The sequence below is a fragment of the Sinohyriopsis cumingii genome, chromosome 9 (genome assembly GCF_028554795.1).
Source record: "Sinohyriopsis cumingii isolate HCF-2022 chromosome 9, ASM2855479v2, whole genome shotgun sequence".
NCBI lineage: Eukaryota > Metazoa > Mollusca > Bivalvia > Unionida > Unionidae > Sinohyriopsis > Sinohyriopsis cumingii.
The window spans coordinates 117,060,554-117,071,785 of NC_142969.1; the positions used below are offsets into that span (position 1 = coordinate 117,060,554).

The following is an 11,232-nucleotide window of genomic DNA, read 5'->3' on the forward strand; positions in this document are numbered from 1 at the left end:
TCCTCTAGAAAAGAAATAACAATCGATTGCCTATAATAAGTTAAAAAATAGAAGCGTGTGTATAAGCACATGAATTATTTATCTTAGTTAAAAAAGTGTGTGTGTGTTTGTGTTTAAGTATTTTATTTAATTGACTTGTCAAATTTTTTTAGAATAGTGATGGGTAGTATAAAAAGTGAGTGTTTCTTTTAGGTCCGCGCGTTGTTTGGTCATGATCTAGGTAATATAAGTTTTGTGTCTTAGGGGGATGTTTTCCTTCACGTCCGCGCTTTTCGTATAAATTGAAAACCGCTCGGCAGTCTAGCTACCCTTGTTGATTGATCAACACTACAAAATGACCACAAGGCTAGCGAAACTTCTTGAACTCAATGTGCACCTGGAATATGCCAGGCTCATATTGAATGAGCTGGCCGCAGAGGCTATAGTGGAAGAAGGAAGGATGAAAGAGGAGGAGAAAAAAAAGAAAAGGAGGAAAAAGAGAAAGGAATGGCTGTACCACAACCACAACAAGGAAATCTCAGAATCCCAGAGACAGAAGATTGGGATTCTGAAGCCACTCATCCCGCCTCTGCACTCCCAGCGAAAAGAGTGAAAGGAGACTGGAGTAGGGGATGCGTGTGCGGTGCCAGGCCGGGGAGGTACAACCACTAACAGGTCTCTGTTAAGCTGGAAAAAAACCCACAAAACAGCCCTTTTCAGGGCTACCCCATACTCTAGAAAAGAAATAGTAATCAATTTGCCAATGTGTGTATGTGGAGTAGTGTGAATATAAACAGTCACTCCTTTCCTAGTGTGATTGTATGTATTTATGTGTGATTGTGTGTGTGTGTGTGTGTGTGTGTGTGTGTATAAGAACCCACAACGTTCGTCGTTCGAGCCATTCTACAAAGAATAATAAAGAAGACGGCTTCGAACCACCTTGATAAAATGAAGAAGTTACAAGACGTTTTGGACAATTTGGGCATGACTGAGCAAATGTTCGTAAAACTGGACGAGGATCGCTATTCTTATAGTCCACATAGAATAAAGATGGAGATCAACAACATCAAAAAGCTAAAGGAAATAATCAGTGATCTGCTGAAAGAAATAAAGGAGGAGAAGGAGGATGAAGATGAAAGGATAAGGATGAGAGCTTGGAATGAAAAGATTGAAAAGGAAGAAGAAAATGAGAAGAGGAAGAAAGAGGAGGAGGAGAAGCAGAAAGAGGAGAAAAAAAGAAAAAGGAGGAAAAAAGAAAACAAAAGAAGAGAAAAAGTGTAGGAGAGAAAATAAGAAGCTGGTGGAGGAATAGAAGACATTAGAAAAAGAAGAAGAAAACCAAAGGCCCTTTTCAGGGCCACTCCCATACTTCGAAAAGACCTTGACTTTCATTGCCTTTCAAAAAAAAATGTTGTATCTATGTTTATAATCCCACGATTTATTCCCATGTTCAATTTCCCTTGACGCTAAACAGTCCCACGATTTATTCCCATGTTCAATTCCCCTTGACGCCAAACAGTCCCACGATTTACTCCCATGTTAAATTCCCCTTGACGCTAAACAGTCCCGGCGGGGAGGGGGGGTCTGTAATGCTAATTCCCATTGACGCTGAATCGTCCCCATTCACTACTGATATTGTGTATCTTAGGTATTGTAAAAAGAATTTGTAATTCCCTTTATTTTGGTGTGTGACTGATGATGTAATTTGGTTATATAGTATACAGTTTGTCCTTACTTCAGACGTGCACGTATCGTAAGTATGCTCGCTTCTCATGATTATTTTCACTTCCTAGTCTTCAGATAGAAATTGTAAAAAAGAATTTTTTTAAAAAAATAATAAAAAATATAAAAGAGCCAAAAAGCACTTTTCACATTGTATACATTTTGTAATTCATGTATTGCACCTTCAGAAGCTGCTATTTTCTAATCTGGCAAACTTATTTTGGCCTATTTAAATAACTGCTAAAGATAGCAAAGAAATGGAGACTGTATTTAAAAAAAAATTAAATTAAGATGGTTTAATACGCTTTAATACGCTGAGGAGTTTTCGGGCAAAGGATTAGCCCAGGTACTCTGGGAATTGAGATAACGCAGGTAATGCAAATACAAAAAAGCAGAAGAAAATCGATTAAGGGGCGCTCACTAGTTATTGTGTACTTTTGAGAGAGTGACGTATGTAGGGTGAAGTTGTTTGCATTTAAAACATGCACAATGGACAGAATGTTGGCATACCTCTGTGCTACATTAATGTAATGTGGATGATATTTCTTTGGATATTGTACTTTTGGAAATTGTACATGATTTAAGCACACTGCTAACTAAAATGACTACTCCATTGTGCTAAAAAAAATCAGCCTGAATTAGTCTAAAGTACACTATTCATAGTAGCTATTAAAACAGGGAAAACGAATTTTGCCAGACTAGACAACACCAGCTTCTGAAAGTGCAATGAATGAATTACCAAATATATAAAATGTAAAAAAAAAGTTCTCGGCTCTATTTTATACAATTTACCTCTAAAGTTCAGGAAGTGAAAATGACCAAGTGGAGCTAGCACTTTTTTGAAAGGTGCACATGTGGAGTAAGGCCAAGCTGTATACTCTATAACCCATATTACACCCACCAATCATACACCAAAATAAAGGGAATTAAAGGTTCTTTGAATTATGCCTAAGATATATAAGGTCTTTTTTAAACAGCCAGTACAACCAGTGAACCGTACCGTTGCCTACCATACAACTTTTTCCAAATTAGAACTGATAAAAGTTAAAAGTTGTCCGATTAAAATATATTAATTACTTATTGCTATTTTTATATGACATCCATCCATTAAATGTGATAACAAAGTAATAACATTAAATGGTTTGATGTTTCTCTTTTCTCATGGTAGGACTTGTTAATTTATGGTCGATAGGTAGTCCCATTTGCCCTCATTAACATATTCGTATAAATGAACAACAATGGCTCTGATTCTAGACGCTCGTGCGCAATACTTCCAACACCTAACAATTATTTTTTTCTCTTGATTCTTTTTTCCTTTTCTAAGAATGGCATATACAGCTAGATTCTATTTCGATGATCATCAGGATTTGCATAAAAGGGTACAAATAAACCTTATGACTTTTATATAGAGTGAGAAGCGATAATAGTACCTGATGAAAATTGTCTTTTGAATCTTTCAAATAACTTGCGAAAGTGCATGTCATTGGTTATTTTAGTTTAACTCGAAACAATTTGGGTGAGAAAAATAATCTATGTCGGCGTTTGTACCAAGACATGGAAATTCCAGTCGCGGTGTTGAATTATTTGTCTCCCAACGAGGCTATGACGAGCAGGGAAACAAATAATTTGACTCCGTGTCTCAGTCCAAACCCCAACATAGATTCTATTAAACACAATGCCGTATTACGTCATTTAATCTAATTAGTCAATAAACCACTTTCCCTATTCTGGTGTTACAAGTTAAACATTTCTCTGACTAACGAGTCACACTTCTGAGTACTGTAGAATTTAAAAGTTTCAACCAACATCTTTGCAAACAGGTAAAAAGTTTTGAACGTTTCTTTACCCATCATGCACCTCGCCAAAGTGAAGATGCCAGTCAATCCCTGCAGTTGAGATGGAATTTCCAAGCTATAGTATCCGCATACCCTTCCGTTTGTTTGTACCTCCTTATATCGATTTTAAAAACAAAAACTATCAATGATATCAAATAATGCACCAAGCTTAGTCATTTCATTGATCAATTTGCAATTTTTAAACTGACTGTCGCCAGGGGTTCCAAATACTGTCAAGTCGTTGACGTTTCTTATTAAATATAGGACGCAGACTGCATAGTTTCTACTGAAATGGACTGTTCTAGAAACCTGAAAAGGATAGTGAACGATCTATCTGCTTATTTACATCGAGAGCTCCGATTTGGTTTAGAATGCCCATAAGTTGCAGTGGTTTTGATTCCCTGGCTTCAACCAGATTCAAACATCAAAAGATAAATGGAATCACCAAGTTTTGTGCATTTAAAAAAGTATATATATCCTTGATGCTTTTCGTTTTTAAATTCGGTAGAGGGTTACAAACAAACGGGAGGGTGTGCGAATAATATTGCATTTACGTGAATGGCGCAATCAATCAAAAGCATGTCTCCACTGTCCCACGTGACGGACAGCAGAGGTCAGATTGGGGAATAGCGTCACTGTTGTGCGAATGACGTCACTGATTAACCAATCAGGTGGTTACTGGCCTAACATACTGGTCTGCCAATTAAGCCAGGTATCAGCAAAATAAAACAGTGTTTTTTAAACAAAATAGTCTGGGACACCATGCCCGCTTCGGCTTTCGTCGCTATCGAACGGGAAGCTAAATCGGAAAGTGGGGGAAAAATAATTACGTCAAAAGAAAACGGGATACTCAGGCCCGGCCCTAGGGCAAGGCGAATGAGTCAGTCGCCATGGGCCCCGCGCTTCTCCGCAAGACAGTTTTTTTTTTTTGCTTGTTGCATAGCGCTCATCGCTTGCTGCCTTGGGCCCCGTACATGATTTTCAATAAAGGAAAATTAAATGCAATGCTGAAAACAAAAATGTATATTCATATCTTCAATGTAAACAAGACTAAAATTTATGCTAATTAGGAAGAATTTTTTGCACAATTTTTTTATGTCATCCACATTAGGTGGAAAAAAAATGTTTACTATCGGCCGACCGTCCCTGCTTTTAGTTGCCGACCATGGCATTATTCCCCCAAAGTTTTAATAATATTTTTAAAATTTTATTTAAAAAAAAAATAAATCCCGAAATTAATTTGCGCATCTAATGGAGCCGGTTTTGCCCAGTACTTGAATCACTTAGTACATTACTAATTACAATATATACTTACCATGTCGGCCAATTCTGCGCGTCGGGTATTTAATTCTGCGCAACGATACGACATTCCTGTAAACATTGGATCACGTGTTGGTTCTGGTCGAAAATCCAATTTGTATCATGAAAGAACGATCGTCCTTTAATTAAGGAAAGTGTCTTTCATAAAGTGTACAAAAATATCCCATATTTCTTCCCTAAACGCATGTGAAAATGTGATTTCTAAATGTCAACGTGAAGACCCACTCCATGACCATTTTGAATTTTTAACCCAGAATATCCTATTTACTATATATCTTTTAGAATCATACAAATAAATACATTACATAAAAGATGGAAATATATACCTTAAAACAATACTGCATTTTAATCCAACTTTCCAAATTTGCAAGCAGTTGTCCCAATGGCCGCTACTAGCGGCGCTAGAACGGGGATTCTCAAGAAATTCCCCGGCGTATAGTCTGTTTCCTAATTCTTTGGTATTTTTTTCCTATAAACGAAACATTATAAACTTATTACATCCTATTCATTGTTGTTTCTCTTCAACATAATAGCTTTTTTAAAAATATAAAATGTTGAACTTTACAAAAAATTTTTTTTACAAGACCTGTTTAGCTTGTTTAATATCTCTTGATATTTATTGGTAACGTTACGCTGAATTTTGTAAAATCAGCTATAAACTTTACCTAATTATTCGACTGAAACGCTTACAGAATTTGTCTAAAGTAATGTTTTTCATTTTCATAGCCCGATTAATAAATATTACATCTTTTCAAAGCTATGCGCAGAATAGGCCGACATATCACGAGTCATGAAAACACGGGGGTAATATCCCGTGTGTCCGAAATTAATATTATTTTGAACAGAAGAGTCTGGTGACAAATGCCTCTTTTCAAATGGCAATCATTGGATTATTATTACTTTTTTTCATCAATTGGTCGAATTCGGTATGCATTTTGCTTCAATACTGGTGAAGGAAACTTTAAGTACGCAGAAATGCCCGACATCATTTTATATATAATGTTCAAAATACTACCTACCTAATTTTCAAACCAGTGCATTGGAATAAATTCTCAACATCACACGATCGTTGACTCACCAAAACGTGTCTGTTGAAGAAGCGTTTATAATAAAGGGATATTTGTTTTTTTTATTCAGAATGTTAATTTCCATCCACGCTCATATCCGGCTTATTTTAACCCGGAAAATTTCTTTCTAAACTGTACACATATTATATTTCCAACAGAAGGCACTAAAAGGAGACTGTTATTTGTGAATACTGAAAGAACACAGTACCGATAATCCACTGACTCTGTCAACTTGGATATTTAATTTCCTGAAAGCGGCCTTGAATTGTCTGTTGTGAACAGGTAAGACACAGCACGTTCTGTTTTCTAGGTAACACGTTCTTCATTGCACAATTATACATCCACGCTGTGTATATGCATGTGATGATTGTTGTTTTGTCAAACACAAGACAGTCCTCGTTTTCTCTAAAGACCACATGCCTATATAATTTCCCACGGTGTCATGCAGATAAATATGAGACTGAGTTATTCAGTCACTTTTACCAACCCGACCAAGTTCGTCTGCACTCGCATACTGTTCGAGTGAACAATCGTGATGACTCAGTTTCTACTAAACTGGACACGGAATCCGAATGTAGATGCAGACGCGGACTGAAATGCGGGTACAGTCTAGATATAATTTAAAAAAAAAAAAAAAATTCTGTCATCCATTAGACGAATTGACCAAAAGATCATATTGCTTTTGTAATTACTGATGCTTGTTTCTCTATAAGCGTAACTAAATTTGCATGCTTTCCATATTTTAAGTTTATCGTGCATCAACATATGATACGTTGACGTACGTTTTAGCATTAATTAATCTATAGCGTATCCGTTGACATACCTTTTAGGATTAATTAATATCTGGCCTATGCGTTGATAAACCTTTTAGGATTAATTAATATATAGCGTATCAGTTGACGTACCTTTTATGATTAATTGATATCTGGCGTATCAGATTACGTACCTTATAGGAGTAATTAGTATTTGTCATACCCATAGAAATACCTATTAGGATTTAATTAATAACTAGCGTATCAATTGACATACGTTTTAAGATTAATTTGAAAGTTCTAACACACCACTCCATCCTAATGTAAGACCTCCTTACAACTGGGAAGCATCAAATCTCTTGCAAAAAGAAAAAATAAACAAGCAAACATAAAAAAACGAAACACGAAATGACATTTATCAAATTAAAATATTCTTCTGGAATTTATGGAACGATATCCTTCTTAAAGAGGTTCAAAATAATATGCTTGACAGAAAATCCACAATTCTAGTACTAGTTGGATGTTACCGCTCCGGTGGCCTTGTGGTTAGACTGGTGGGCCTGGTGTCAGGATAATGTGACTGGGTGGGACATGATGCTACGTGTCTGCGGCATGATGGCCCAGTGCTAGACATCACTATAAACTGCCACATTGCAGACATCGTAGCGATATGACTGGAAAATTGTTAAAAGCTACGTTGAAAATCCTAATCACACACACTAGATGGATGTTTAATCTTTTGTATTACCTTTTTCTAGTAATCAAAGCTTCGACGTAACGCAGTTTAAGCGGAGTTTTGATCCGCTCTCCCCTCATCACATTTGGTCACAAAAACTCAGACCCTCTCAAATATGATGTCACAAAGCTTTGACAAATTGGTTTGAAATCACTTTGTACAGAAAAACACACAACAATATAACACTGCGTTCTGATATATTTAATACTGAAAAAATATCTTGATCAATCCGGGTTTAATCCTTTGGAAACCTATACTAAAAAGAAAAAATAAGGATAGGAAAGACTTAAAATCCAAGGAATAAAGTTGTAGACATATCATCTCATGATATTATTTCTCAATTTTCTCTTCCTTCCAGGTGATACTGAGATGCTACATGGTTTACATTTTAACTGGCATATAGTTCTGATGTTGTTTTCAGTACGTCACATTTTTCACCACCCCACCCCACGCACCATCGCCACACATCGTCACACAAGTCAGACCCACTCCACCCTCGGTGCGTGACGTCATGTATGGACGGCCTCTATCAAGTTTGCGATCAAAATCAAGCCCATTTATTGAACTTATCTGTGAAGTTTACCATGTTACACATATGCAGAACAATGGAATGACGCACTGAATGATACCACAAAGCCTGATAACGATGGACGGACCATTAGATAAGTTTGTTTTTCAAAAGCGTTATTCACAAATATTCCAATGATTTCAATAGAATCTTAGTGTTCTTTTCCATTATTGATATACCTGTACATGTTTAGAACTTGTCCCTCTGGTGTTAGAACTTTTCCCATTATTAATTTACGTGTACATGTTTAGCACGTGGCTTTCTTGTGTAAGAGCGTTTTCCATTATTAATATACATGTACATGTGTAGCACTTGTCTCACTAGTGTTTTTTTTCCATTATTAATATACGTCCGTCTACATGTTTAGCATTTGTCTCTCTTGTGTAAGAGCGTTTTCCATTATTGATATATATGTACATGTTTAGCGCTTGGCTCTCTTGTGTTTAGCGCTTGGCTCTCTTGTGTAAGAAGGTTTTCCATTATTGATGTGCATGTTCAGCACTTGGCCCTCTTGTGTTAGAGGTGGCCCCGAGTGGCCGAATGGTCTAAAGCGCTCACCGTTCCGGATCACTGCCATCTCACCTCTGTCTGCGTGGGTTCGAGTCCAAGGCTCGGCTAGCGTGAGTACGTGGGAAAGCCTGCCAGTAGCTTCTCGTGGGTCGGTGGTTCTTCCCTGGGTTTTCCAGGGTTCTTCCTCCACCAGTTATGCTGGCCGCCATGTATAGCCTATATTGTACTGAAAAATGGCGTTAAACCCTAGAACAACAACAAATCTTGTGTTAGAGGGTCTTTAATATTCGTGTCGCTGACTATAATGCACCGGACGTAGCAATAAAAATAAAATATGTAACGCGCTTGGAAGTAAAATTAACATCACCATATTCGCACAAATAAATAAATAATAAATAAATAAATACATTATTTATAAAAACCCACAAACTGTCAGCGTCTTTGTTTAAGCATACTTTTTAGCATTCATGTAAGGACGATTTCTTTCCATTTAAAGCAGATCTTCATTTCTTAAACGACACACGTTTGACAATTACCATAAGTTAGGTCTCTGCTCTTACAGGCATGCCCTGAAAAACGATTTGCATAACGGAATCCAGGACTGTAATATTCTAACTCAACCTTGATCTCCACTACTTTTTACATGTTTTTCAGACTGTGTCACTTCAGTCTTTATTAAACTAATATTTTAACCCATCAAATATTTTCACCCTGATAAAATTCCTCTCTCTCTCTCTCTCTCTCTCTCTCTCTCTCTCTCTCTCTCTCTCTATATATATATATATATATATATATATATATATATAAAGTCTAAAATTAAATTATAACATATCCTAAATCTACAACTTTATACATGCTTTTTTAGTATTATATTATAAACAAGTACGTGCATCGGGAAAAATACAAGAAACGTGTGCGCGCGTGTGTGTGTGTAACTTTGGGTTTTAAATCACCGGCACCAGCTGGAACGGGCGTGGGGAATGTGCATCGTATTTACTGGAATCATTTAAATATTCATGCAGGAAAAACACCAGTCATATGCGACATACTTGGGATATCGCGGATTTGTACCCTGTGAGATGATACGTGCTCAGTTGAAAGTGAAAACATGGTAGACAAGAAATACTGCGGCTTTTTCCAATTCATTCGTATAGTATCTCAAAGCACGAATTAGTTCCGTAAATGTCGACTAATGGGGTTAGGTCACAAGTTTAAAATAAACCCTTCTGCTACATAAAATCATAATTTTAGGTGAGAAAGGAAACAATGAAAATTAATAGCAACATAATAATTTGATTTCTACTTTGACAATCGCAGTAACAATAGCCAAGAGAAATAAATCTTTACTATTTCAATTATGCTCTCAAGAGTTACTTCCCATATTATCACTTGCTTTGGAGTTTTATCACAATGTGCTGCAGGATAGAACTTAAAAACACAAACTCATTGCAATATATAAAATTTTTAAATATGTGATGAAAATTTAAAATAAAGTATACAACTGTACCTTTGTGGTACAAATCTGTCAAAAAAGGGCTTGTACGATTTAAAATATTTGAAAAAAGCACGCATTTATATAAATCACATAACACTGAAAAATTAAAGGCAAAATATGTACTAAACACCTATCCTCTGCAGATACAGTTGTGGGAGTATCGAGTAGTCTAGTAGATTGGCAGGGGTCGAATTCGCAAACCTCTGGAAGTACTTAGAGGGTAAGACCGGACCTCAGTTGTTGTCATGGCTTCATCATCAAAATGTATGTATATATACAGAAGTGTTTATGGCGATGGGGATCAAAGGTCGCGTGAACTTGCGACGGGTTCGCAAGCACTTGTGACAGTTCGATCTCTTAATTGCTGTCGAACCTTATGTAAGAGTGATACATAACTTTCGTTAGGTACAATTTTTTTTCAAAGCTCGAGCGGAGTACTTTACAATATCGTACATTATAGGTGTAATCTAGTCTCAAGACCATTTCTATACTACGCACATCGTCGCTATGAGAGGATATTTAAAACAGATTTTCTTCAAATCTACTTACGTATTACTTACAGTTAATGCTGTTGAACAAGGTGAATGACTCATGATCTGGATTTTATCTCATCGAACTCTCCGTATTTGTATTGTCTTCTACACAGATTTGGGGTTGGTTTTTGCATACCCCGTGCAGTATCATACTGTTTAAGTCAGGAATTCCACAGTCAGTCATCGAAAACATGTCACAGAATGTCAAAACTTTTAACTGAAACCGGATATTTCTAAACTCGGGCCATGAGCTGGTTCTAATGTACTGTAACACTGAGCAGGATCCAGCATCGTGTAACAGCCGCCAAGGTCACCTAATAATTCAAGGTTGAAGTGTGACTTACGGTATGTGCATAGTGAACATTGTCAATTGATATGTTTCGTAACCGTTTAGAGTTGAGTAAAACGTTTCCTTGAATGTTGTAGCTATTTTATTAAAACCTTTGAGTGGTATAGCTATTTTATTAAACATTTGAGTGGTATAGCTATTTTATTAAATCTTTAGTACTATGATAATAACAGTTTTGTTACTAATTTAAGTCAAAACCTTCAATTCCCATGACTTTGTTCTCACACCAGAATCCGCGAGCAAATCCGCGATTGTAATCCGCTAAACTTTCCTTGACGCGCTCATGCCAGAGGATACTCGTTTGGGGTAGAATACTTCAATCCATATAATAAATAAAACAAAACATCTATTAGCATACTACTCCGT

The 11,232-nt window shown here is 36.5% G+C and overlaps 1 protein-coding gene across 5 annotated transcripts in view; it reads right to left on the reverse strand.

The window, feature by feature from the left end:
- Positions 1 to 10,868, reverse strand: part of LOC149792528 (alpha-1,3-mannosyl-glycoprotein 4-beta-N-acetylglucosaminyltransferase C-like) — a 78,317-nt gene extending 67,449 nt beyond the window's left edge. The window contains exons 1-2 of one of the 5 annotated variants that reach the window (XM_089971162.1): positions 5,876 to 6,462; positions 5,183 to 5,325 (exon numbers count right to left, since the gene is read on the reverse strand). The gene's annotated coding sequence lies outside the window, so the exon portion shown is untranslated. Of the gene's footprint in view, positions 1 to 3,547; positions 3,573 to 5,182; positions 5,326 to 5,875; positions 6,463 to 10,544 lie in introns of those variants that run through there. The other 4 variants (XM_089971164.1, XM_089971167.1, XM_089971160.1 and 1 more) reach the window with 4 other exon arrangements.
- Positions 10,869 to 11,232: the final 364 nt, after the last annotated feature.